Here is a 27,815-nt window from a genome sequence, read left to right as displayed (position 1 = left end):
AGACCCCTTTCTGTGAAAAATTTCGTGTTAACAGTGGGCAAAACCATGAACCCAAACCTCCAGTGGTGTGTTCTGAGCATCAACCATTGTGGGGGGCAGGGGTAGAAGAGGTGGGTACTGGGGGCACAGATCTCCCCGAGCCTCAAAGAAAAGACTGTTGTTTGTGAGTTTTAGGAGAGCTATGGACTTTTGCTGCTAAGTCCATCTCAGGGCATGGTTTTACAGAGAACAGGGATTCTCAGGGAGCACAGGAACTGGGCAGGCCCACCCTTTCTTCCATAATTTTCTTCCTGCTTTTATTTTAATTTGTGCCAATTCGGGGCTGCTTTGTAACTGAAAATGCCTTTTCAGAGCTGGCCCGGTGGTGGGCAGGTCTGCAGGGACCCCTCCAAGTCCCTGCGGGCACGTTCTCCAGTGTCCACGTGGTGGCGCACGGCCCGCGGGAGTCACTTTGGTACGGGCCGAGCGGGGCTGGGGGGTGGCGGGTCACGTTTCTCCTGGAGGACTCCACTGACGGGACAGGATCGGAGTGAAACCCTGACCCCACGGAGGCCCAGAGCGAGAGCCTGTTCAAGGGTCTGCATAGGCTGACCTAAAATCCCACCAAACAGGTTCAAATGAGTGTTCAAACAAACCAGTCCTGACATGGGGCCAGGGTGAGCGGTGGGACACACCGGGAGGCCCTCCAGCACAACCTGCAGGGTGGGGACTGTAGTTAGAAGGCAGATGGCTGTGAGGCCCTGGAAGAAGTTGCCTTGAAAGGGGTCCCCCGTGGGAGCATCCTTAAAGAGCAGGTTTTCTCAATCCCTCTGGGCCAGTTGAGGTTCAGCCCTGCCCAGAGACAGTGGGGTAGTTGAAATGACCTGAGAATTCGGTTGGATGAACCCCTAAATCCTGCAGGATGCCCCCCTTTGGCCCAGAGCCCGGAGACCAGGAGCACCCCCAGAAGGGGTGGGGGTCCGGGCGGGATGTGCGACAGCGGGGCGTCCGCTCCTGCGTCGGGCGCTGGCCCTTTAAGGCCGGGCAGCGCCGGGAACAAAGGGCCGGACCGCGAGCACGGGCCTGAGTCACTTCTCCTCCTCGCGGCCCCGCCCCCCGGGCTCTGCGGGGCCCGCCCCCCCCGGGGGTCGGCGGAGGGGCGGGCGCGCGCGGGCGCAATGGGGGGCGCGGGCCTGCCTCGGCCCCTGCGGTCGCCCGGCTCCTCCGAGCGGGGGCTGGGGGCTGGGACCCCTGTCTCCGGACTGGCTGCGCCTCTGGGCTTCCCACTTGGGGCCTCAGTTTCCACAGCGCGGGAGGACACGGGGTGAGCCGGCCCCTCCCCCACAGGAAAGAGCGCTCCGAGCCTCCCCGTTTCCCAGCCCGTGGTCTGTCTCTCAGTGACCCCCCTCCCTGGGCACCTGTGTCTTAGCCCACCCCACCCCAGGACAGCGGGTCTCCACGCCTGAGACCCTGTTTGCGACGCGAGCACCTGGGAAAGGCAGCCCCCCAACCCTGCCAACCAGCGGCAGCCGAGCCGCAGACGCAGGTTTCTGGTTGATGGGAAGCTGGGGCTCGAGGTTCTGGGCAACAAGAGGACGTGGGTCTGGAGATTGCGGTGGGACGACCCCAGGGGCTGAGGGGACAGCACAGAGCCCTCCCAGTGTCCCCCGGTTGCCCTGCGCCTGGGCCTGCCCCCCAGCAAGCTCCGCCCTCCCTCCTCCCCGCCCTGCGCTGGGTCCAGCTCAGACCTCCCTGTTCCCTGGCTCTCTTGCTGGTGTGATTCTATCGCTGGACGTCGGGGATTGCACCATTGTTCCGCCGGACAGTCATTTACCCCGTAATCCTTGCTGGCCTATATATCTGTCTCTTTACAAAACTTGAGTTGGAGAGGGAAGGAATGCCTCTTTTAACAGAAAAGTAAACAAAGTTGTACATTGTTTATTGACAGTAAGGTGGATGGGGACCACCAGCTCCACCAGATCATTCTGCCCTTTCATGGAAACAGGATTACAGAGATGTTCTCTCGAAGGCGTAAGTAACTGTCCCATCGAAGAGCCTTGGAATCCACCGCACAGAGCATTCACCTGGGGCCCAAGGCAGGAGGGAGGGCCCGTGGGAGGGAGTAGGCCTGTTAGAAGGCTGGGAGGGGGAAGTTCGCGGCAGCCAGGAGGGAACCGCGGAAGGCACTGGAGCCAGGTACAAACCCTGATGTGTGAGCCTATTCCTGCTGCTGGGCTCCCTTCCAACCCAGAGTTGGAGTGGTGGAGAGTCTCAGGGCGGAGGACGTACCCTCCGAGGGGCAGAGGTCAGGCAGCTATGGACCAGGCCAGGGGTAGAGGCCGTGAGTCATTTGCCCTAGGCAGCCCCAGGGCAGGGGTGACCATCCTGTGAGTCAGCCTATCCACCCTGAGAGAAGCCATGTGGCGTTTTCCCTGTGTATCACTCAGACTCACAGCATCAGACAAAATCAGCCCTTCTGTTGGCCTCAAAATGCCCGGTGCTCCAGAAAAACCACCTGAAGAGGGGACAGTGAATGGCCTGGCCTCGAAAGGGCTGGTTTCACAAAAGGGAAGGGTGGAACCAGTCCACGGAGAGCAGTTTGTTCAAATATATGGATTTGGGTGACCCACTATGGAAATTTGCCTTTAATTAGGTGCCTGAGACCCCTAACCCTCCATCAGGATTCCATTTAAAAGGTGCCCTGTCTGTCATGCTGTGGACACACACAGTGGCCTCAGGACACTGGGAGTGACAGCAGTTCCCACTTCCAGAGTCCAGGCCCTGCCCTGGCACAGGGCTGAACACGGGACGTGAGTCATAAGATATCCAGTCCCCACACAGCCCTGTGCGGTTGGTGAGGGCCTTGTTAATCTGGTTGAAAAAGTGGAAGCTCAGAGAGCCTAAGGAACTTGCTCAGGGTCACACAGCACAGTAGCCTATCATTTTAACCCCTACTCTGCTACCTCCTAGAAGTTGAAGACATACTCCCTGCCCCCAAGGAGTTTGGGATCTAAAGATAAACTTATGTGCCTAAGATGAAAGAAGACAGCAGACTTGCTAAGAGGAGGTGTAACACCCCTGCCGGGGTGACACTGGCCTTGGGCTTTCCTGAATCTGCCAGGTGCTGTGTCCCTGAGCCCCTGCCTGGCCATGGCAGAAAGGGCCCTGGACCCATAGTCAAAAGGCTTGAGTTCAAACTGGTAACAGGTGATCTGGGCAGCTGAGAGAGTAGGGCTCAAAGAGAGATTTTCATCCGGACATTTTGAATTTTGACCCCTGTGAGTGTTTGAACTATCTAAAAAAAAATTTAAAAAAAATTTTTTTTAAACAGAAACAAATACGCACCCTAAAAGACCAGTGGTTAATCGAAAGCAGAATGCGTACTTCCTCTCGCCCAGGCCTTAGCCTCTCTGTGCGTGAACTGGGAACAGCAGACCTTGCTTAGCACAGAGGGTTGTTAAAAGTGGTCGGGCGGGTAATGAGGGGGAACGTTTTGAAAACCGTGAGGTCTTAGAATGAGGATGAGATGAAAGAGAAGTCTCTCCCAGTCAGGACCACCCTCCCACCTGTGGGCCTAGAGGCGTTGTAAGTACTGGGTTCTGACCCAGCCCCAAGTTCCTCAAGAGCCCTGTGTGTCTTCTCAGCAGCCTCCCCTGGTCTTTGAAATGCTTCTCTGCTCAGTGGGGAACCTCTTTCCTCCCTGCCCTGGGGGATGCTCCCTTCCAGGTGCTCCAGGGCCATCTCTCAGGGAGGGAGAGCCTCAGACCAGCCCACCTACCTGGGTCCCCACCATCTCTGCTGTGCAGACCCCTCAGCGGGCTTCCACCTGCCTCCAGCCTCCACTCAAGGGCAGAGAGTTCACCCTCCTTCCTGGGCCGCAGCACGTGACTCACTGTTCCCTGAACACACCCCACCCTTCCGACAACTCCTGCCCCCTCCAGGACTAAAGGCCTTTCTCCGCAGTGCCCCCCGCCCCTGGAGGCCTGCCCTCCCTTCTAGACCCTGGGCAGCGTTCAGACCTCTCCAGGTGGCCCCTCCAGGTGCCTGCTTTCCTGCAGGGAATCTTCCATATTCCTGGTCCCCACGGTCCCCGGCTCAGTGACTTGCCCACATTACGTGCTCGATGAATGATGACAGCATTGAATTTTTTATATGAGTTACTTCCAGGAGTATTTTCAACAAAGGCAAAAGAACGGATCTCCAAGGGTGAGATTCTAGGCCCAAGATGGCTGGGTGAGGGACGTGGTGTTTGGACAGTGAAGCTTTGCCTTTAAACTAGAAGCCCCTGGCCCAGAGATAGCCCTTCCTTCCCTGGTGTGCGCCGCAGGGAAGGAATGACTCAGGCTGGACGCTGCCACTGGTCCTCAGGCCAAAGCCTGCAGAGGCCCGGGCCCGAGGCCTGCGTCTGGGGCCAGCGCTGCGCCGGCAGCCCTCCGGGTGCCAGGAGCAGTGGGTCTCGCCCTGAAAAGTCAACAGCCTCTCATCCAGCGCGGGCGGGCCGTCCGCGTGCTGTTACCGTAATAACGCGCCGCTGTCCCGGACGGCATCCGCGCCCTGAGCCCCGTGCGCAGCCTGGCCGCCAGGCGCCGGCCCTCCCCCGGGTGCGCGCGGTCCGCAACGCCCGGGCGCGTGGAGGGGCCGCCCCGCAGGCGTGCGGCGCCCCTCGTCCGCCAGGGGGCGCCAGGACCCTGCGGCGGCCCTGGGGCCGCTCAGCCTGGCCCGGAGCCCGAGGGCTCCTTAATCCCTTCGTGAGCCCAGCGGGTGACAGGGTTTCTCTATAGACACGGGGGTGGGGGTGCGGGGAGAGGGTGCAGGGAGGGACAGGAAGGCATGGGGGCTGCGATAGGAACCCCGTGGGGCCGACTGACTTTTTTAGGACGCATTTTCCACCTCCCCTGCCGGAGTCACCTTGTCGGTCAATCTCAGGCGGGGCCCAAAGTTAATCATGGATTTGGCACGTAGAAACTTACAAAGAATTGGAACAGGAGTTCTTTCCGAATTAGGACGTTGCTCTGGGCCTTCCAAATGCTTGGCACTTCGCTCCAGGCTTCGGGGTTCTCCGCAGCAACCCCAAGCCCGCCTGACCCGTCTCTGCTCTTTGTAATTCTACCCATCCTTCAAGGGCTGGTAAATGGAGCCAAAATTTACACAGTAAGAATTCAGTACTGAGAATGCTGCATGCCAGGCCCAGCCCCGGTGAAGTGGGGGTTGACTCCCTTCTTACAGGTGAAAATACTGAGGCACAAAGAGATTAATGGCCCAGGGTCACCAGATACTAAGGGATGGTCCCAGTGTCCAGATCCTACACCTGTCTTCTTTCCTCTGGGTACCGGTGGTTCTCAAAGTGTGGTCCCTGAAGCAGCAGCAACTTGGGGGCTTGTTGGAAATGCAGATTCTCAGATTCCACCCCAGACCTGCTGACTCAGAAACTCGGGGTGGAGCCCAGCAATGTGCGTTTTAACAAGCCCTCAGGGGGTTCTGAGGCACTGCAAATGTGAGGGCCCTTGGTCTGCACCACACTGCCAGATTACTTGTGGTGGACGCTGCCCCGTGTTTACCGTCTCAGATCTGCACTGGGCCCTTTCCATCACTGAATTCTGTTGGCCACACTTATTTTACAGATGAGACAGACGAGGCTCAGAACAGCTCACTACTTTGCCCAGGATCATCCTGCCATTAATATTAGTCAGTATTTGAACCTAGCCAGGCTCTGGGGCCTGAGTCCTTAACCACTACCACGTGTGGTCCCTGGAGGGGCAGGTGGTGGAAACCCCCAGAGGTGGACACTGGTCTGAAGGATGCAGAGGTGATCCATCCAGATCGCCCCCCTGAGCAGCAAGTAAATCAGAGCCTGTGTTTGGCACCAGCACCTGGCACACTCCAGTGCCTGGAGCTGCCCGCCGTGCGTCTGTGTACAGGCTCTGATGCGTCCATCCTTAGATCCTCTTCGTGCTTCACTCAGACGTTTACTGAGCCTTTCTTGGTTTTGCAGAACCTTAGGCTTTGCGGTGGAGCTGGAATCCAGAGGGGAGGCCTAGATGCAGGTAAGTGCAAATGACTCAATTAATCGTCAAGCAAAACATCAACATTCCACACGACGGTGTGTGTGAGTTTAGTAAGTCCCCCTGAATTACACGTCTGCGAGAAGGCGAGAATTGCTTCCTTGGAGTTTCAGGCCCTGGGAGTAAGAAGCAGTAAGTTGTGCCCACAGTCCCTGGCTAGAGTCCAGGTGCGTAGACCTCATCGGTAGAGCGTATCTGACGCAGGGATGGGAAAAGGGAAGGCGGTGAATTTCCCACCCCACCCAGCCGAGCCGGGAGCCTGCCAGGATCCTCTGTGTGTTCAGCTCCGATCGTGAGCTGGGCATCTACCATACAGCAGAGATCCCCGCCTTCCCCACGTCCACATCCCCTAATCCCCTCCAGTGACAGGCTTAGCAGAGAATCAAGTGCATAAAGGGAAAGCATATAGGAGATAAAAAGACCTTTTCAGTCCCACCCTGTAGATAAGCTTCATGGGAACAAGGACTTTGCCTTGTTCACTACATATCCCAGAGCCTGGCACCCAGCCTGGAGTGCTGAGCGAGTGAACTGGGACGTTCGTTCAGAAGGGGCTGGGGAGGCAGGACCACCATGAGCTGTGCTCCATGGGCCTCTTACGTGGAGCCCTCTGGGGGTGCAGGAGATGACTGTCTTTCCTGGGCACTTCCACTCCTGGTGTGGCCCTCAGTACAGCACACAGTATGTGCCTGCATGCATGTGTGTCCCGGGGGTTGGCGTGCCGAGGGCCTGCGTAGACAGGCAGGCTGCAGAGGAGGAAGGATGCTGTTCTGACCTGGAGAGGCTCCAGGGCCGCTCCAGGGCAGGTGAGATCAAGATAGTGAGGTGTCCCTGGGACCCTGGGTCCCAGGGATCAGAGCCAGGGTGTAGACAGCCCTTAAGGTCGGCCAGCCCTGAGACAGATGGCCCCTGCTAGCTTCAGCCAGTCCCAGGAGGCCTCGGCCAGAGCCCGCCGGCCAGAATTGCTGCCGCCCCAGCCCTGGGGGTCACTGGCTCCCCCGCCAGGCCCAGCAGATCCCACCGGGCTCTCCCTTCCAGCTTTGGGATTCCAGCCCCGACTCCTGAACCCTCTGGTGTTGTTTCTGGGCCGGGGAGGTTAGGGAGCGGGTGGCTCCGAGCTTGGAGTCAAGGGATCTGAACCCAGCAGCTGCCATTTCTTCCCTCGGTGACCGCGGGCAGCTCACGTGCCCCCGCTGCTTCTCACCTCCCCTTTGTCAAAACGAGAGGATGCCAGCCCCCTCCCTCGTCGCGAGGAGCTGGTGTGTGGTCTGGTCTATACACGCGAAAGGGAGGGAGGAGCCGCTGCCAGACCCTCCTCTAAAGCGCCGAGAAGGCCCCAGGACTGTTCTAACCTGAACCGCTAGGCGTCCTCTGGAACCAGACTCCCTGTGGATGCGGAACATGCCTCTCTTTCGACAACTGCGTTTACCCAGCACTTACCATGTTCCAGGCACTCCTAAGTGTGTTTGTGCCTGATCTTACTTCTAGGCACTTTAAGAAAGGACATGTAGGTTTAGAGAGGTAGAGTAACTGGCCTGAGGTCACACAGCTAGACAGGGGAGTCAAGATTTGAACCCGGGTCTGCGTGAGTTCAGAGCTCCAACCCTTAACCGCTGTTCTGCAGGCCTCTGGTCAGCTCCTGTTCCTTTGCCACCTTCGTGGAAGGCCGGGGCTCTGAGGAAATCCTTCCTCTCGTGCCTAACACAGCATCTGGCCAGCTCAGGAAGGAAGGAAGGAGGGAGAGAGGGAAGGGAGGGAGGAGGTGGGCAGGCAGGCTGGTCCAGCCCTTAGCCTGGGGCCCCGACCCAGGCTGGAGGCACTTTCTACCACCCAGGGCCGTGCCCCGGGCAGCCAGGCGCCTGCTGGGTTACGGCTGTGCCCTCACTCCTTTTTCTAAAAATGCAAAGAGAAGAGCACTCCAAGGCCACCAAACAGATGTCCAGTTGCTCCCTGGGGTCAGTCCTGTGCAGCCCGGTCCCGCCACCTGGCAGCCGCTTCCTCCGGGCCCCTGCCTGACAGCTGACCGCCGCCACCCTGTGACTGTTTACTGCAAGGCAAAGTCCAGTTTTATGGAGGTGGGAACTCATCCCAGCCTGGCCCGGCCCCGCCCGTGCTAAACTGTGGGACACCCGGGCAGTTTCGGGGTCCTTTCCCCAAAGTCCAGTCCCAGCAAACCCTTCCTTGCCGGGGCTTCCTTCCCACAGCCACCAGTCCCGTCATTGCCCTTGGAATTTGAGCAGCAGTGGGGTTCAGGGACATGTGCCCTGGCCCCGCAGTAAGGGCACCCGGAGTCAGGCCCCAGCACTGCCCTCAGCAGCTGTGTGACCTGCGACCTCTGTTACCCTCCTATAAAAATGGGATTAATGAGATTACAAAGCAGTGACCATGTTTTCCTGCTTTGAAAGATATATATTTTGGGGGGAGGGTATAGCTCGGTGGTTAGTGTGCATGGGGTCATGGGTTCAATCCCCAGTCCCTCCATTAAAAAAGAGTAAGTGTGGTTTTCCTTCACTAATTGCAGGAATAAACACAGACAGGGCACGTGGAGCGGAGTGTCTGGGAGAGTTAACACTGTTTCCTATGTGATACCAGAAAGAAAAAAAAGCTGGTGAGAGATATGTATTATGTGCGTAGATAAATCCAATGAGATACAGACTGAAATGTTGATAGCGTCATCTCTGGGCCCTAGGATTTGAGGTGTCCTTATTCCTTTGGCTTTATTTGTATTTCCTAATTTTCCCTCAAGGAATATACAAGGGAAAGAGAAAATGTTAGCATAGCAACCCCACAGTTAGTATTCGAGTATTTGTCTTGACACTTTGAGAAGAAAGTTCGTGACAGTGGCTTGCAGACTACAGGGCTTTGCAGGTGTCCGGGTTCTTAATAGGGTTTCCCGCGGCGCAGTTTGGACCTAGAACCGCAGGGGTGGGGAGGAAGCCTGTAAGTCAGCTCCGCCGCCCTGGACCTCATCCCTCCCACCTCGCCAGGTAGGACGGGCTTGGAAGGCCTGTCCGTGGGCTGCCGTGGCCGAGGCCCGGGCAGGGCCCTGCAGTGTAAGGCCCCGGCTGCTCCGTGTGTGCGTCAGCAGCCTGGATTGAGCGCCCACTGTGTGCACCACTCTGTGCTCTGTTCGGGGAAGATAGCTCTGTTTGCTTTCCAGTTGGTCATCAGACTTTCATTGAGCATCATCTGTTTTGAGGAGGTCAGAGTGCAGAGGGCACGGCTGGAGGTGACCAGTCAGACGGGGAGTTGGGAAGAGTTACAGAAGGGGTGGGTGCCACGTGAGAGAGGCAGATGGGGTGGGAAGGCGGCCGTCTGGAGAAGGATGCGTGGATTTTAATGCTGCCTCAGCTGGATCTTGAAGGACAGGAAGAATCCTTCAGAATTAAGGTCCAGAGTCTCTGCCTTGGGAAGAAACACCCTAGTGGGAGACTGCTAAAAGGGTTCCAAGTGGGAGTTCATGTGGCCACAGTGATTTGCAGGGCTCGGAACAAGATGAACCTGAGGGCCAAAATGCATTCAGAACGTCAAGATGGTCATGGAGGGCGTGAAACCCAGCAGGGCCTTTCCCACTGTGGGCCTCTCTGAGCAGGCCCTTGAAGCCAGCCCTGCCTGCTGGTAAGTGCCGGGAAAGGGACTAAGGATCCTGTGTTGCCAAGAGGGCCACAGTGACTGCTTCACTGCGCCAATCTCAGGTTAAGATTGGCCTCGGGAGGTGAGCGAGCCTGGCCAGATCTGGTTCTGCACTCAGCTCTTCCTGGTGGTGGCCGCGTCTCTTAAATAATGATGCCAAAAAGGCCAGAAGTTCTTGGCTCCTTTCCTAAGTGCCAGGACCGGGAGCAGCTGAGAACACAAACTCAGACGCTCCAGTGCTGGCAGTGGCAGGAAATGCTGCTCACAGGAAGTGCCCGCCTCGCTTACAGGCGTTTAGCCTCAAACCATGCACACTTCTGTCTGCCCGCAGGGCATCAGTTTTAGTACCCAACCCTCTCATTTGGCTAATGAGGAAACTGAGAAGAGAGGGCAAGGGACCCGTCCCAGGTCACGCAGCTAGTCAGTGCTGAAGCCAGAACCCAGGTTTCCCAGCTCCCAGTGAGTGCCTCTCCCTGATAAAGCCCTCTGCACTGGGCTGTGGGGACGGGGGTGGGGCTGCCCTCTGCCATGGCCTCCAGACCTCCAGGGCCCTGCTGGCCTGAGAAGGTCGCTGCCACCCGCTGGAGGACGCTGCTCCCTGGGCTGTGGGAGAGCCATTGAGGTCTCAGGAAGATGCTCGCTGCCCTGCTTCTCTGCCTTCAACCCTGAATCGGAGCAGATGGTGGGCTCACCAGGGATGGAGAGGGGTCCACACCCTTGTCAGGGAGAAACAAGGCCGAAGGGAAGCAGCAGGAGCCTGGGGGCGACTGCTAATCCTGCTACTAACAACCTGTCTGGCAGAGGCTGGGCGCCTCCTGTGGGGTGTTTTTGTCAGGGTTGGAGGGGATCGGAGTAGAGTTCTCATCTGGGTCAACAACAAGATTAGGAGAGTCAGGATTCAAAATGCAGGGAAGCAGGATGGGTGGTCTGGGTCCCCGGGAAGCTGTCCCGCTTCCGAAAGCAGCCTCAGGGACCCCAGGGAAGGCAGAGAGGGGCGAACCCACACTGAAGCCCCTGAGGCAGGGGCAGTCCCACACCAGCTAGCGGCAGAAAGTGCCCAAGGATTTTGGATGTTTGCACACGTGTGATCGGGTAGAATTTGCACCGCTGCCCAAGACAGAGGCTGAGGCTGCATTTTAAGGATGAGCAAAGTGAGGCAGAAGAGTGACATCACTTCCTTAAGACGTCTGATCCGCTGAGTCCTGGGACAGGACGAGCAGCCAGGTTTTCCTGTCTTCTTCCGAGGCTCTGGCTCTGTCCTCTGCCCCACCTCCTTCCGCGGTGCCCGTGGGCTGAGTTGAGGCGGGGTCCCTGCGTCCCTGCGTGTGGAATGTCCTCTGTGCCCCTCCCCTTCACCCACCCGTCAGTCTCCCTCCCATCAGTGATGCTTTCCCCCGAGGCCTTTAAGGACACCTTCCGTTTGGATTGCGAACTCCTTCAGGCTCAGACACCTGGCGTGGGGCCACTGCTTCACAGCCAGGTGGCAGTGATGGGGTTTGTTGGGCTGTGGGGTGACCTGCTCAGGCCCACTCTTCAGACGGGAAACGAGTTAGCATCACGCAGTCCCCAGAGCGCTCTGCCCTCACAGCCTTACGCGTGATGTAAACACAGGCAGGTCTCCCCTTTAGAAAAGGCCGGGTTTGTGAAAAGCCAGGTTAACTTACAAGAAGCGCAGTGTGGGAGGGAGGCGCTGGGGCGACCTGTCTTGTAAGTGGACTCCCCCGGACGCCTTTAGGTGGCACGCCTGGTGAGTATTTTTCCGATCTTAGACTGAGGAGAGCCTTTGCAAGCATGCCGTGAAATCCAGAAGTCACAAAGGATTGACTTGACTGCATAAAAATAAAAACTATTTGAATACAGAATAATAATAGCAATCACAACAGCATGTAGCACGCACTTCACGCCAAGTATTATGTCCAGCACTTCGTGTACGTGAACTCATTCCGTTCTCACAGCCCCCCGTGAGATAGGGCTCCTCTCACTCAGTTTGTAGATGAGGACCCCGAGGTTAAGTAACTGGACTCTGGTCATTGAGCTGGACACTTACAGACAGAACCGGGGTGACCGAGCAGGCTGTCCGCAGATTCTGTGCGCCAGCCCCTCCCGGCACGGACACACGCCGGCAAACGTCGGAAGACAAAGACAAATGAGGGAAAATCACCACACATGGGACAGAGATTTCTCTGATGTGCGTAGAGGTCTTCAAAGTGAACCCTGTAGAAAAACAGAAAATATGAACAAACAGGCGCTGATAAGCATCACAAATGGCTCTAGTGTGTGTATGTGCGTGTGTGTGCGCATGTGTGTGGTGTGTGCGTGTGGCATGTGTGTGATGTGTGCGTCATGTGTGCGTGTGTGGGGCGTGTCCTTTTAGATTGGCAGAGATTTAAGAGACTGATCATTCCCAGTGTTGGTGAAGGGGTGGATAAACCAGCATTTTCACACACTTGGTGGGTGTAATGACTACCAAGTCACCCAGGTCCACTACAGTCTTTTCTGAAGGACACTGGCAATTATCTACTAAAATTTTAAATATTCTTATCCATTTACCTAATAAGTTCACTCCAAGGAGTTTCTCCCACAGGAAATGCTCCCCAAGTGCAGAAGACCAAGATAGTCACTGCATCATTGTTGGGAACACAGAAAACTGGAAGTGACCCAAGTTGTGATCCCTGACGCGTTGCCTAAGTAAAGCAGGCTACATCCGCACAATGAAGTGCTATGTGTGTCTTTTAAAAGACCGAGGTAGCTCCTCTGCACAGACGTGGGAAGATACATACGATGTAATATGAGATGCGTTTCATAGGGGAAAAGCCATAATGAATGTGCTATGGCCCTCTGTTCATAGAAACTGGAAGTGTTCAGAGGGTCTGTTTTGTGTTCCTGTGCGTTATCTCAGTGCAGGGTAGAAATATGGAAGGAGTTCATATCACAACGAGGACTTTCCCTTTCTAAACTCTGTGTTTTCCCAACTTGAATTTTTGACCACTCACGCCTTTTTTGGGCCATGCTTTGTTTTAGACGAGCACAGAGGCAGTAAGTAACAGCCAAGCAAGGCAGCGTTTTGTTACAGAATAAAAAGTGGTTGATGAAAATGATAGGCTCGCTGCTTGGAGGCCACAGCACAGGACTGGCCTAGGCATGACAACAGCCAGAAAGCAGGAAAACCTCACCCCTTGAGGACTGCGTACCGCATGTGAAGTGCAAACTGGCCATTCCCAGGGTGTCTACAAGGGTTTAAGCGATGTTGATGGCTGAATCTTATTTAAATTGTCTAAATTCTATCTTAACAAGAGTGTAAGTCGTTGTTGCATTTCTACTTAAGTTCGAGTGAAACTGACTTCTGTGAAATCAGAGATGTTATCTCCAGCACTTGGCTTAGGGTCTAAGCCGTGAACACAGCAGGCACTCAGTAAATGGTTGTGCTTGGCAGACAACACACCGCCAATGGGGTGAATTCACTTGCTCCTTCTCTGCCTGACGATAGAGCCTCCAACAGCATCTCAACAAAAGGGGAAGAACACCTGAACATCATCCTTTTATAATCAGGAAAAACACATTAAAGATTAAGTGAAATACATGATAACTAGAAAAGCCACACCCTCGCCTAGTCATTCGTTTACTCAGTAAGCGTGTGCCAGGCTACCTGCTGAGTCCCAGGCACTGAGGCCAGGTGTGGGGGTTGCAGAGACTGATACACATGGCTCCTGCCCTCAAGGAGCTTCTGCTCTAACGGGGGAATCACATGTGGCTTCTGGTGGGAGCCTTAGGCGTGGAAGGTGCAGGGGAGAAGCCGCTCGGGCTCAGGTCTCATGGGGTGGAGGAGGGGCTGCTGGGACAGACTCCCAGAGAGAGCGCAGTAGGCTCAGAGCTCAGGACCGAAGGGGTCCTTGGACGTGGCTGGAAGGTGGCAGGTTGGAGGTGAGGCTGGAGAGGTGGGGCGTGGGGCAGATCAGGGATCCGATCAGGTGCTTAGACTTTATCCTGAGAGCCCTGGGGAGCAGTGACACCCTGACAGCAGCATTTTAGAAGGATCACCTGAGGCTTCACTAAGATGGACTGGAGGGGGAGAGTCGGGAGTCCAGGGAGACGCGGTGGGGGAGGCAGGGATGGAAGTGGGACCCCCACAGAGAGGTGAAGGAAGTGGATCTGGGGGCTTGCTGCATGATGGATGTGGAGGGAGGGGGAGGGGGCAAGGAGGCCCCTGTGCTTCTGGTTGGGCAGCAACCCCTCGGAATTCAGCCTGGAATCCTGCCCTCGGCGTTGCAGCCCCAGTAGGAGCCAGCTCGTGAACCGCGTTCCAGGAACGGGCTCCGGGCAGAGCCGGGCCCTCAGCCGTCACGCGCACCTGCCTGCCGGCGTCGATGACCGCGGTCGGGTAGGGCAGCTGCGCCGGGGCCCCGGCGGCCTGTCAGGGGCCAGAGTCCGCAGCCGGGCAGCGCCACTCCCAAGCAAGGGGTAAGCGCATCGCAACCCGGATTGCAGGGGGTGCTGTGAGGGTCCCCAGGTTCTCTGGCTCTTGTCTGGGTGTCAGGGTTGTCGGGGCCGCTCACCCTCCCGTGGTCGTGTGACCCAACAGTGAAGCAGCTTCAGGTCCCACAGGCTGTCGGTGCCCAGCCCCCACCAAGGTCCCAGCATGCCAGCCCCGCACACGTCAGCAGTCCGGGTGCTGCCTCTCCCAGTGCAAGGTCCCTTCGCGCTCTCAGCCACTGCTGCTAAGACCGCCTGCCCAGGTGGCAGGTCAGCTCGTCTGCTGCCTTGGCCGGAGGTGGGGGCAGTTCTGACTGCAGAAGCCTCTGGAATGGCAGTGCCATCAGAGCTCCACGGAGCTGCTGGCTGAGCACCGAGTGCCCGGAGGGATGGTGTCTGCTGTGGACCGACGTCACTGGGGGAGCAGCTGGGCATCACCAGGCTGGCTTCTTTCCCCAGGTCCCTCTGCATGTCTCATCTTATCCTGCGGCTGAACTGGGGGTCTGCCAAGCTTCCTGGGATCTGCCTCTGAAGCCCAGGGTGGGAGGGGCAGGCTCTGGGCCCCATTTTTACAGGAAAGCCCCCTGAAAGAGTGGACTGGCTAGCAGCAGGTGTGGTGTGCGAGCAGAGAGAGAGCACCCCTCCCCATTTTTACCAAGTCATCCCTCGTCCCTCCTGCTCTGTTCATCCCTCCAACTATCTAAGCCTAGGCCAGGCTGTAGCCAAATGCTTATCTTTTGATTTTTAGTTTATTTTATGTATTTATTTTTAATGGAGGGACTGGGGATTGAACCCAGGACCTTGTGCATGCTAAGCACGTGCTCTGCCTCTGAGCTGTACCCTCCCTCATGCCAAATGCATATCTTGTTTGCATTCTTGGTGGCTTTTCCATGAATCTACAATGGATAAAAATGTGGACTTTAGTGGGGAGGGGATAGCTCAGTGGCACGTGTCCCTGGTGGCTCTCCCCACTGCTCCATTCTGGTGCCCCGTCTCTGCCTCTGCCCGGGAGAGGACTGGCCGTGGATTCCAGAGCGGGGCTGTGGTGGCTGCCGGAGCTGGTCCATGATACCAGCCTGGGCTGTGCTGAGCACGCGAATGGTGCTGACCTGGCCACAGGCCACCTTCAAAGAAGGAGCCCATTTGTGACAGAATCGGCTTGTGAGAAATGTGGAGAAAAGGAGGGAGACGTTCAACACATGGCCATCGATCGACTCTAACCACTTGCCATCATTTGAGATACTCCTGACGTATACAAGTTGTTAATAGCAATGATCCCTGGACAGAAGAATTAAGGGAAAATTTAAGTCCTTGAAAATACATATTTCTCCAAGTTTTTTGCATTCTTTTTTATCAAACTATAGTCAGTTCACAATGTTGTGTCAATTTCTGGTGTATTTCTACAATTTTTGAATTTTTTGGACAAGAATGTATTTCTTTTATAAGCAGAAGAAGAGAGAGTATTAAATAGATAAAACCCAAGCTTAAAAGTACTTCCTCCCCAGTTAATTCGTGAGTGGGTCTCCAAAGCCGGAGGTGGTCGTTCCACTGGAGAAATTTATCCTGGAAAAATAATCAGAGATGCGTGCAAGGATTTGGCTTTAGGCATGTTCTCGATGGGACTACTTGTAACAGTGAAAACTGGGCATAACTAACGGTGCTGGGTTGGTTAAATAATTGTGCTGTACTCACACTGTGGGTATTAGTATTTTAAATGCTAGTATGTAAGAGTTACGATGACATGGGTAACATTCAAGTCATTTCACTGGGGCACAAGGCAGGGCACTAAAGGTGTGTACTGTGTGATCCTACGCACATGGAACGAAAGTCTGGGAGCCTCTACGTGAAAGGGTCAACTGTGGGTATTTCTGAGTGGTCAGATTATAGACTTCTTGGATTTTGTGTTGTTTCTCTGAAAACTTCAAAGATTCTGTAATAAGTATGTATTTCTTTGTAGTCCTATTATAAAATAAGCCTTTTAAGATTTAAAAAAAAAATTCTACCCACCAAGTGGTGAGAGTAACAACGCGAACTCCTAGAAAAGTGGGGAGGTCACAGCCCCTGAGAGCAGGGTGGGTGTCCTAGACACAGAGCAGGCTGCTGTTCCCCGAGAACCGAGGCTGTGCCAGGATTTCCAGCGCGTCTCCCACCCTCGAGCTTCCTGTGAGGCAGGCACTTGTCCCTGCAGAGCTGGGCGCTGGGAACACTGTGCCACCCGAGGGGGCTGCGTGGTGGCCCTCAGGGCCCCGCCACCTGTCCTGTGGCCTCTGATGCCTGGTTTCTGAGTCCCGAGGGGTCTGCCCAGAGGAAAACTGTCACTGGGATTTACGTTTAGTCCTTTACTCTCCCCCACCCCCACCCGCCTTCTGAGCACCCGGGGGGTCTTGGCTACCACCAGGCTTCAGTGCCTCAGGTCTGAACTTCTCGAAGTGAGTCTTGGGAGGTTCTCTGAACTGGGTCGTCTGAGAGACATGCAATGAAGGTGGCCAGAGCTTTGGGGAAAATGGAGCTAGAAGCTTTAAAAACTGGAAAAGAAAAGGTTTGAAATTAGATTGGCTGGGGCGGGGAGGGGGGCCGTTGGCAGAATTGTTGTAAATTTTTTTTTCTTCCATTTCTGTTCGTGTTATTCTAATATTTACGTAATTTTAAAAATTTTTAAAGGAGATTAAAAAAATAAAAGAAACCATTTTCTGTATAATAAGAGAGTAAGTCAGGCACAGTTTATTCATCTGTCTGACTCAATAAATACTATTTTTAGGTACATCCCCTAATGAAGCCAATAGCAATCTCCTAAGTTGCCATTATATTACAAACAAATGTGTGACCTCAGATGCGACCCCTCAATGCAGTGAGAAGAGAGAAGCCCTGTGCACAAGGCACGCTGGACCTGCCCACAGTCCAGGCAGACGGCATTAGAGACCTGCAGTTAGACACGGTGGGCCGAGTCCAGACACTCCGTTGTGTCAGCTTTGTGGAGATGCAGTTCACATACCATACAATTCCCCTGTTGAAAGTGTGCAATTCAGTGGCTTTTAGTATATTTGCAGAGTTGGACAGCCATCACCACAATCAATTTTAGAACATTTTCGTCACCCCTAAAAGAAACCCCACACCCATTTCTTCCTCCCCACAAGGCCCCAGCCTAGGCAACCACTAACCTGCTTTCTATCTGTATAGATTTCCCTATTCCAGACATTTTATATAAATGGACTCATACAAAAGTGATCCATTGTGACTTCCGCTTGGCATAATGTTTTCAAAATTCATTCATGTTGTAGCATGCATCCTTGCTTTATTTCTTTTTTTATCATTTAATAATAGTCCACTGTATGGCGATACTACATTTTGCTTATCTGTTCTTAGGTTGATGAACATTTGAGTTGTTTCCACTTTTTTTAGTTATTATGAGTAACTTTGCTTTGGACAGTCTCATTGTGTAAATGTAGGAGGGGCTTCAATATGGCGGAATAGAAGGACCCAAAGCTCACCTCCTCCCACAGATACATTGTGTGAATGGATGTGCCTAGACGTGGAATTGCTGGGTCATATGGTCTATGTTTAACTTTTTGAGGAACTATGAGACTGTTTTCCAAAGTGGCTGCACCATTTTACATTCTACCAGTAGTATGTGTGGTCCCAGTTTCTCCACATCCTTAACAACACTTGTTCCTGTCTGTCTTTTTGATAATAGCCTCCAGGTGAGTATGGAGTAGTGCCTCTTTATGGTTTAAATTTATATTTCCCTGATAGCTAGTCATGTTGAGCATCTTTTCATATGCTTGTTGTATATCTTCTTTGGAAAAAGAAATGTCTATTTAGATCCTTTGCCCATTTAAATATTGAGTAATGTGTCTTTTTATTATAGATTGTAAAAGGCTTTTTTTATATATATTCTGGATACAAGTCTCATATCAAATACATGATATGCATATATTTTCTCCCAATGTGTAGGTTTTGTTTTCATGTTCTTGATGGTGTCATTTGATAAACAAAAGTTTTTAATTTTCATGAGCCCAATTTATTTTTCTTTTGTTACTTGTGCTTTTGGTATTATATCTAAGAAGGCTTTGCCTCATGAAGCTTTACCCTTATATTTTCTTCTAAGAGTTTTAAAATTTTAACTCTTACATTTAAGTCTATAATCCATTTTGAGTTAAGTTTTGTGTATGGTGTGAGGTAGGGGTCCAGCATCATTCTTTTGCATGTGGATATCCAGTTGTCCCAGCATCATTTGATGAAAAGACTCTTCTTGCCCCCTGCCCCTTGCATTGAGCTGTCTTGGCACCCTTGTTGAAGATCAGTTGATTACAGATCTGAGGGTTTATTTCTGAGCTCTCAGTTCTATTCCACTCATCTGCATGGCCACCCTTATGCCATTATTACACTTCATTACTTGATTACTGTAGCTTTGTGGAAAGTTTTGAAATTGGGGGATTTGAGTCCTCCAAACTTGTTCTTTTTCATTTTCAAGATCAGTTTTACTCTTCTGGGCCCCTTTGAAATTCCATATGAATTTAAGGATCACCTCTGCAAAGAAGTCTGGGATTTTGATAGGCATTTCATTAAATCTGTTCATCAGTTTGAGACATATTGCCATCCTAACAACAGTAAAGGTGCTTTTAAAGGTATAAACTGCAAGGATAGAGAGATGGGAGAAGAAACAGGTAGAACTCGGCCAAATGATAGAAACTATGTCCTGATGCCTGCAGAAAGGACCCGATAATGGGGCATGAGCAGTTCAGGAAGGCACTGGATTTAGAAACACAGGGTTCCAAGGAGAGTGGGAGGGAGGTGCAGAGCTGAGATGGGCGATGGGCTGAAAGTCTATTGACAGAGCAGTTTGACCCTCCAGATTGACCCCCTGAAAGCCTGGTGGCAGCTCCTCCTTAAGGCAAGAGACTAGAGATTTGTTCTTTTCTAGGGCAGTGCCTTTAAAGAGGTTTGTGAACTGGTTTAGGTTGATAAGCTTTGTTACTAGCCCCAGTAAGATACAGGAAGTACAAGAAGTAAGAACAAGTGTTTAGAATTTTTAGAGAAACTGGAAATTGCCTCAGCATGCAGGTGCATGCTCAGTGGGTTCTTCTTGCTGAACCGGATACGGGCCAGTCTGGATGTCTGACCTCCTACCATGAGTCACGAGAGGTGGGTCACGTGTACTGTCATGTGTGGTAGAACTCTGTGTGGGTCCTGATGATTGGAAGATTAACAACTGGTCCTTCAGCACAGATAATTTGAGAAGCATGTTCTAGAGGCCGACAGGTCAGTTGTATGTGTAGTTGGGAGAGGGTTGAGGCCCCTGGCTGCAAATCTGCATTCTGAACAGTGGGATATCCAGCCTTCCTTCCACCCTCGTTCAAGAAAACTGTCAGCTAGGTGTATGCCCTCCCCCCACACTTTTCCCCAGGCAGGGGTCTAGAAGATTCTCATCAGAAAACACTTGATAACCCAGAGAGAAGACTTTTAAACACTGACATTTAGAAGCCCCCTTAGAAAAAGCTGCTTGGTACCCATCTCTGTGTCCCTACAGTGAAGATCTTCAGTGGACGAGATATACCTGTGCACATCAAGCTTAAAATAAACTTTAAACACTCTTGGCTTTCGAGTAGGCTTCCCACTAGTGTGACTCAGAGTCCATGAGATTCAAAAGGGTAGAATGAAGAGCTTCTCTGTCTGTCACTGCTTAGTTCCTCTTCCAGTGAGCTGTTCGGCCTCTGTTTAATACAAATAGAAAGTTACATAGACCATGAAAAGGAAATCAGAAACACAGGAAAAGGGAAAAGAATGTAGAGACAATAAAATTCAAAAACGGAAAATAATAAGAACATCCCTGGAGACAGAAGAGAAGCTGTTACGTCGACGAGGAGCAGCACCCTGTTTTAAAAAGGCGTATCCCAGGATGGCGGAAGGTTGGCTTCCGGCAGACCTTGAGCCGCGCGGAGCACCCACAGGCGCCATGACGGCTCCCAGGCTGGCCATAGAAGGCCAAAAAGCAGGCAGGAGGGTGGTGTTTCCTGGAAATTCCTGCCCCTTCCCCAAAGGAGTTGGAGTAATCCTCCTCCTCATTAGCATATGAAGTTACCCAGCCCGTGAAACCCACCAGCTCCCACCTCTTGGTGGCTCTCTCTCTTGCCTTCTGAGACGGCCCGCACTTTTACTTTACTTTAAGCTGAACACCCCACACCTCTCCGTCTCTCTCCCTCTCGCCTTCCTGAGGTGGCCCCCACTCTGCCTATGGAGTGTGTGTCTCTTAAACATACTTGCTTTCACTTTAAAAGAATAAAATAAAATAAAATTTAAAAAAAATGAAAAGGAATATTCCAAAAGCAAAAAAAGAGAACATTTGGAAATATAAAATATGAAATAAAGATATAAATATTTAAAGGTTTTTAATTTTTTATACAATTTTTAAAGGTTGCACTGCATTTACAGTCATTACAAAATACTGGCTGTATTCCCCGGGTTGTAAAGTACATCCTTACAACCTGTCTTACAGTCAATAGTTTGTACCTCTCACTCCCCCACCCCTATATTGCCTCTTTAAAAGTTGTATAAAAAATAAAAAATTTTTTTAAAAAGGAAGATAGGAGGTCAGAAAGGAGTTGTAGCATGGAACTTGACTTAACGGAATATAGTCTCAAAATGTACTGACCTTTAGGGTTTTGAATCCCACACAATCGCAGTTCAGGAGTTGTGTTTGGTTTTTAATCCAACTTATTTCACATGTTCAAATCTCCTAGGAAAGAAATGTATAAATATTTAAAATTCAGCTTGAAAACTTAGAAAAAGAAGTTTATGAACTCTCACAGGAAGTAAAACAAAGGGATGGAGATGGGAGATTGGATACAGAAGAAAAGAAGACTGAAGGGTCTCATCAGGAGAAATAACTGAATAAATAATCAAAAAAATTATTTTCTAGAGCAGAAGGATGTAAGTTTCCGGGTCTGAAGGGCTCATCCAGGGCCCAGGATAATGAGTGGGGAGAGAGCCCCGCTCCAGGGCGCTTCACTGTGAACTCTGACAACCCCGGAGGTCAAAGAGAGAAGAACCTGAAAACCTTCAGACGTGGGACACAAAGGACAGAGGACTGAGATGGCCTTGGACTTCACAACAGCCACCCTGGAAGCTCCAATTCTGTCCTCGGGGAACCCGTCAACGAAGTGTGAAGACGTTTTCAGTCACCTTAGGAAGCAGAAGTTGTGCTCGCTTTGCTCACTTTCTTAGGAAGTTCCTGGAAGATGAGCGTGACTTAAACAAGGAGGAGAGCGGGGAAGACGAGGGCACGGGGTCCTCAGCACCGTGGGGAGAGTTGCTTGGCACCAGTAAGAGCAGAAGGGATGCAGGGAAAATGAAGCAGTGACACAGGCGCAGGAGGAAGCAGTCAAGACACCGGGAGGGTCCTCCTTGGCTCTAACTCCTCCTGAGGCCCGTTTCTTAGTGGCTTTGTGAGACGTGTGACATCCTTGTGATCAGTTCCTCTTCCTGCTTAACCAGTTCACATTGGATTTCAGTCGCTTGCAACCCGATTGTTCCTCCTGGTACCTTCACTCCTCAAACAGTTAGAACCAGTGGCTTCAGGAACACCTGGGAGCTTGCTAGAAATGCAGGCTCTCAGGCCCCGCCCAGACCTACTCAGCAGAACCTGCATTTTAAGCAGAACCCAGGCGGTGGATATGCACACTTGCGTCCGGGAAGCACTGTCCTGACATGAGAGCCACGCAAGGCTGGGCGCTGGGTGGGTCAAAGACAACGCGCGAAATCCCTGAGCCCACAGTGAGTGCTCTGTAGGTTGCTCCATAGCTGGTGGTGGTGATGGGGGGGAACTGGGAGGACTTTGGGATGACGGTCTCAGGAAGAGTTCCTGGGATCGTGGCAAATGGCGGCTCTGAACCAAACGGCAAAGACAGGCACACAGCGGAAAAGGTGGAAAGCACGTTTATACGGGGGAACGGGTTTCAGCTGTCCTCCCAGAACCTGTCAGGTCAGTCAGCCCAGGTGTCGACATGGGAAACGGGAGAAAAGCACCTCTCAGGTGTGGCAGTTGGCTGTGAGTGAGTGACAGACACTCAGCACCCGGGGTGACGCCGGCGTGGGGTGGGGGTGCTGAGCTAATGCTGCCTTTTCAGCCGAGCAGGCGCCGCCCCAGCTCTCAGGAAGCAGGGCGGGAGGAAGTGGCCCGAGAGAGCAGCTCCTAAGTGCTTTTTCAGACAGGAACCTGTGGCCCATAGGACCCGGGGGTTGGGGGGAGCGGAAGGGGAATGGGAACAGGAGGAGGCTGGGGGCCCCCTGTGGGGGTCGGGGTAGGAAATCGCAGCCCACTCTTGGCAGGAGCGAGGCTGCCTCTCGCACAGTTTTCCCGGCTCCAGGCCTTTTGACTTGCAGCCACCTTCTCTGTGTGGGGGGTTCCGTTGACTTTCCAACGCTGAGCAAGTTTGAGTAAAAGCTGGGGTTTTAAGGAAGTTTAAAGGAAGAGGAGATGTGCTTGTAGAAAGCCGGTGTCCCATCTCGGCCCTCGTGTGTGCAGATGGAAGACCATCATCCCAGGTCCGTCTGTCCGTGGAGTTACTGGTCATTGCTCTCTTGTCCAGCAATTGTGCGGCGCCGCACTCAGCCCCGGCAGGTGATCAGAGAAGCACCCCAGCCTTTTGATAATTTGCACAATAGAGTCCCCGGTCCCCTTTAGAATTCAGCAAGGCCACTATTACCCTGGTTTTTTTTTTTTTTTTTTTTAATGGGGGAAATGCTGTTTGAACCTGGAAGATCACTCAGTTCAGTTGTAGCCAAAGAGTCTGAGGCCCCAGTGGACCCCTAGCTCAGCTCTTTCTGCTCCCAGCTCTCCTGCCTCACCTTAGACATCAGCTCCAAAGTCCACCTTGCGTTTCTAACTCCCCACGGTCATTTTACATACCCTCCTGCCTCCCCTATTCCAACACTGGAAGGCACAGAGTCAGTGCTGTTGAGTGACTGGCATTGGCCCCTCTGGCAGCTCCTTTCTTGCCCAAAGCGTGGTGCTGGGACGGTGGCGAGTGCTCCTCCAGCAAAGCCACAGCTGCCATTGCACAGTGACTCACAACCCCATCCGCTGACGCCAACCAAGCCTCTTGACTGGCAAGGAATTACTGGTGAGCCGGATGCCCGCGGCTGAAGATAAGGCCAAGCCAGTGGCAGAGAGGAGGGATCAGTGAGCACAGCCCGTCATGGGCTCCTGCGCCACATGCAGTCGGTGCTCCACGCTGGCTGCAGCTGGATTAGCTGCTCCCCAGGCCGGGGTTGCTAGGCAGGAGCACACGTGGGTCCAGCGCCAAAGGAAATGACGTCAGCTCCCCTCTTTGGCAGCCTGCACTTTGGCTCCAAGAACCGCAGCCCTGAAAATCACCCCTTTCGAGAACTCGGTGTCATAACGCTCACTTCTGCAATCTGTCTCAAGAACTTCCTGTTCTGCACCCTAAGTGCAGAGAGGGGAAGAGGCACTTCCCGGATGTGGTGGCAGAGAGCAGGGGGTTTCAGCTGTCACTGGTGTGAACTGGCCCAGCCTGTCTTCCTCAGCTGTGCCCACGTCGCGTTCCCCTCAGGCCTGCTACAGCTCTTCCTCGGTGATAACCTTCCAAAGCCACAGGCAAGACAGACAGACGCCTCCGTAAGTCCCCAGGAACCAAGGCCATATGGCTCCATGTAGGTCGTTGTCCCCTGACATCTACTTGGCCTTGCAGAGCGGTGGAGTTGTTGACTCCACGTTTGACTGGAGTGCGGACGTTGTAAGGAGTCATCTTTAACCACGTGCACAAGGCAACATCCTTGGGGAGAAGCAGCAGCTCGAAAGAGCCTGGATCCCCAACACGCAGGAGCCACCATGTCCCTCCTGCTCTGTTTGCACCGAAACTGCTACACGTGGAGAGAAACTACCATCCTGCCTCAGTCTTTACTCTCTGGGGTCTGGTTACAGCAGCCAAACGTGTGTCCTGACTCACACGGCCCCTCTGGGCTGTCAGGGCAGTCACAGGTTCCCCTTCTCCGAGATCCCCCTGCTCCACTCACCCTGGAAGTGAGTGAGATTGTATTTATGAGATTGTCAAGTGGCCTAAGGATGCCCAGCCCATCTGGCTGTGGCTGAGCGGACTCGGGGCCAGCATCCCATCCAGGCAGGACCAGTCAGATTCCCTCTCCCCTGGCTTTGGAAATGAGATCACTGTTGCTTTTCAGCCCATGCTGATTACACGAACCAAGACGCACAGGCAGGAGCAGACGTGAGAGGCAGGCCAGGCGGCCCGGGAGAGGCAGAGGGCAGGGGGCTGTCCGGGTCGGCACTGGCGTCCTGGTTCCTGCTTCCGGGCCTTTGTGTGGGCTCCCTGACCACCCTGCCCACGGCTGCTAGGAGCCACCCTGCCACCCTGTAATAAATCCCCTCTGCTGGGCTTAGGTGCTTAAGGCTCATTTCTGTACCTGTAACCAAAAATGCTGAGTCTCCTCTGATCCTTGTAAAGCTCTGTGCATCCTCATAAACCGGGGGGATCTGCGCCAATGCAGCCCCCCAATCCTTTCATCACTGTGATGATAGACGCATCAGAGGTGAACTGAACGGATGGATAGACTGATCGCTAGCAAACCAATCCATGGGCTTTCCAAGAGTTACCAGGCAGGCCTCATGGAACTGCAGAATCGAGGTGGAAGAGACGAAAGGTGGTCATGGAAGTTAGTGACGCACCCAGCACCACGCAGTCCGGTGGCAGAGCCCAGACGGGACCCTGGCCCTGGCCTGGACCCCCAGGGTTCCTCCTCATCCCCTCTCCCCTGCCACCCCTGGCTGGCCTGACTTGGGGTGCTGAGCCACCAGGAGCAGCTCCCACCTGCTGGCAAACAAATGCCCCATGACAGCTGTGTCAAGCCTGCCGTTTCTGCGGCTCCGAGAAAAAGGCAGACGGACCCTCTTCTCTTGTTTCCGGGTCACTCTCTCTACTTGTAATTTCACCTTGTATTTGAAAGCATAGATGGCTTTTCTTCTGCGGAAGGGGGAGCGAGTGAGCCTCCACTGCGTGCCAGGCTTGGCGCATGGCACTTTCCAAGGTGCTGTCCCATTTATACCCTCCAAGAACCCATTTTCCAGGAGAGGAAAGGGTGGTTAGGGATGAGCAGCAACTGGCCCAAGATGCACGGGCGGTGAGGGTGGGACCAGGGCAGGCATCGCCGGTCTGGCTGGAGAGCCCAGGTCTCTGATGCCATATCGTACTCCTCCTGAAGTCCATCCCTCCCCATCTTTTTGCCTTTACTTCCCAGCCTTCTCCAAGGGCACATGCTCCCGGGCCCGGCTGTGGGCCAGGGCGGTGAGGAGGGAGGTGCCCCGGGAGGCTCAGCTCAGCAGGTGGCACTCTTCCCTCGAGGTCCTGCCCCGCCTTTCCTCCCTCAGGCCTGCCTCCCCCTCGCCCGCGGCCACGCGACCTCCTCCACCCCCAGAGCTTCTTTAGTGCCCAGACCCCAGACTGGATTCCTGCCTCCCTCTTATCCATAACAGAGGGCATCTTGCTTACCCCTCCCGAGGGCTGCCTTCTTCAGAGAAGTCCTTGAGTTAGCGCGTTGCTTCCTCCGAGGAGGAAACGGGCCTCAGACCTCAGGGCCCAGCCTGCCTGCTTTTCGGGCTGAGTTTGCACCCAGAGCTGAGTGTCTCTCACTCGGGTTCCCAGCGGCCTGAGGGCAGGACTGTGTCTTCACACGCTGGGCACTCGGCGGGAGGGAGGCAGGCACTGTCAGCGCCCACAGGAAAACAAACACTCTCCTGCAAAGGCTGGAATCCGCCTGGTTAGGGGAGGCTGTGGTCCTGAGCCTGGGGCCTTGACCTCTGCCATGCAGCACACACTCCCTGATGGTACCACGGGGCCATGCAGGGGCTCCAGGGAGATTCTTTGAAGAGTCAGGGGTGAGCAGCTGTGCAGGAGGGTGTGTGTGTGTGTGTGTGTGTGTGTGTGTGTGTGTGCGCGTGTGTGCGTGTGTGTGTGTGTGTGCGCGCGCGCATGGAGGAAGCAGCCCTTTCTGGTTTCATCGCGATAATAGAGATGATGATCCGTGGTTGTTGCTCTCTTCTGATAAACGAGTGATTCTCAAAGGAGACCAGGAAGGCATGTCGGACTCTCAGGGGTCAAAGTGATAAATGCAAACGTGTATTTATCAAAAGAGGCATGATTTAAATTTTTTTTTTTTAATTTTCATACAATTTTGAAAGGTTGCTTTCCAGTTACGGTTATTACAAAACACTGGCTGTCTTCCCCAGGTCGAACAGTACCTCCTTGAGCCTGTCTTACACCCACTCGTCTGTACCTCCCACTCCAGAGGCATCATGTTTTAACAGGACTGACTCTACCCTTGAAAAGGCTGTACCTGTTTCCAGTTCTTTACTCTCCCTGAAGAAATTCTTACCCTTCAAAGCCCAGCTCGACTGGGAAGCCTTCCTCAGCCCCGTGGGCTAAGTTTATCCCTCTTTCTCAATCCCCCCGAAGCATCGGGTTCACCTGCCAGCACAGCGTGTACCATGGGGTATTGCAGAGGGCCACGTGGAGACAGCCCACGGGCTGCAGAGAAAACGTGCCCCACATGACCTCCTCTGCGCGTTTCAGGATCCGCTGGCGGGCAGTGCATACGGGTTGGGAGGTGGTGTGGGGGGAAGGACAGGAAAGGGAGGCAGGCTCTCCGAGAGACGGGTGTCCATCACAGGCTGTATCCAGGGTGAAGGGCCGCAGAGTTCTTTTCAGGGGATGGGCTAAAGGTGGACTGGTTAGAAGAAGCTGACGAGGTTTCGTGGGGGCAGAGGAAAGGTCTCAGGAAGGAAAAGGATTGGTTCAAGGGGATTTCTGGGTGTGGAAACCCGAAGCACGCTGCCATTCTGAGTGGTTGCCCTGCCGGAATGGGAGATGAAGTTCTCCAGAGAGAGTAGCTCTGGGAACAGACTTGAACTCCTCCGGGAACTGAAGCTGGAGGGAAGTGGGAAACAGGGGCAGTGACGATGCCCTGATGGCTGGGGTCAGCTCTGCTGGCTGCACTGAGCAACCAGGCTGTGTGCCTGTGCAGTACTAGCCTCCCTCCAGACGCCTTGCGTTCTGCTGATTAATTATGGATTGCATAAAAGAGAAGAGGGCTGTGTGTCGGTTCAAGGGCTTGACCTTGAGAGGACCCGTGTCTGCAGCCTTGGGTGGCAGCAGCACCAAGTTTTCAGGGACGGAACTCCAGAAAGTCATCCATGTGCGTGCTCTCTTCTGGACGGTGACCATGTAGGCTCTGGTCTCAGGGCCAGTGACAACGACAGGGCTACGATTTCACCAGGAAACCCACCCCCATCCCGTCTCCAAATAGGAAGGAGGCCAAGGTGCTGAGATCAGGGGCTTCTTGGCTGTGATGTGGGCCTTTCTCCTGACTTCTCGATTAGAAGCAAGACTTCTGGACAGTGTAAGGAAACTGCATGGTACCCTCCTCCCTCATACCTTTGAGATTTGTCCAAAATGGATACCTCCCTTACAGCAGCCTCTTCTGTGACCCCTTTGTGGAGATAAGAACCCCTAGTCATGCCAATGAAGGATGAAAAAGCCCCGGATGCTTACCAAAATAAATGCAGCGTGTCTCTGGCACTTGCAGCGCTAAAACTGCCCGCATTCCATGAAGAGTGTGGTCAGCCCTGCTGCTGTCCTGGGCCCCCTA

The 27,815-nt window shown here is 53.7% G+C and overlaps 2 long non-coding RNA genes across 8 annotated transcripts in view; one reads left to right on the top strand and one right to left on the bottom strand.

Moving 5' to 3' along the window:
* The first annotated feature begins 1,171 nt into the window (after positions 1-1,171).
* LOC105102934 (uncharacterized) overlaps positions 1,172-27,815 on the top strand; it is a 78,656-nt gene continuing 52,012 nt past the window's right edge. For 5 of the 7 annotated variants that reach the window (XR_010377766.1, XR_838413.3, XR_004134142.2 and 2 more), the window contains exons 1-3: positions 1,172-1,303; positions 1,928-2,010; positions 5,972-6,023. This is a non-coding gene — a long non-coding RNA (uncharacterized LOC105102934). Of the gene's footprint in view, positions 1,304-1,927; positions 2,011-5,971; positions 6,024-8,559; positions 8,966-12,255; positions 13,573-27,815 lie in introns of those variants that run through there. The other 2 variants (XR_010377765.1, XR_010377768.1) reach the window with 2 other exon arrangements.
* On the bottom strand, positions 16,840-26,122 carry LOC116150391 (uncharacterized). The gene is made up of 3 exons (XR_004134143.2): positions 25,661-26,122; positions 20,791-20,874; positions 16,840-19,852 (listed from the first exon to the last, which is right to left on the bottom strand). It is a non-coding gene; the product is annotated as an uncharacterized LOC116150391 (long non-coding RNA).

The sequence above is a fragment of the Camelus dromedarius genome, chromosome 25, assembly GCF_036321535.1.
Source record: "Camelus dromedarius isolate mCamDro1 chromosome 25, mCamDro1.pat, whole genome shotgun sequence".
Classification (NCBI taxonomy): domain Eukaryota; kingdom Metazoa; phylum Chordata; class Mammalia; order Artiodactyla; family Camelidae; genus Camelus; species Camelus dromedarius.
This window is presented reverse-complemented; position numbering and strand designations above follow the sequence as displayed.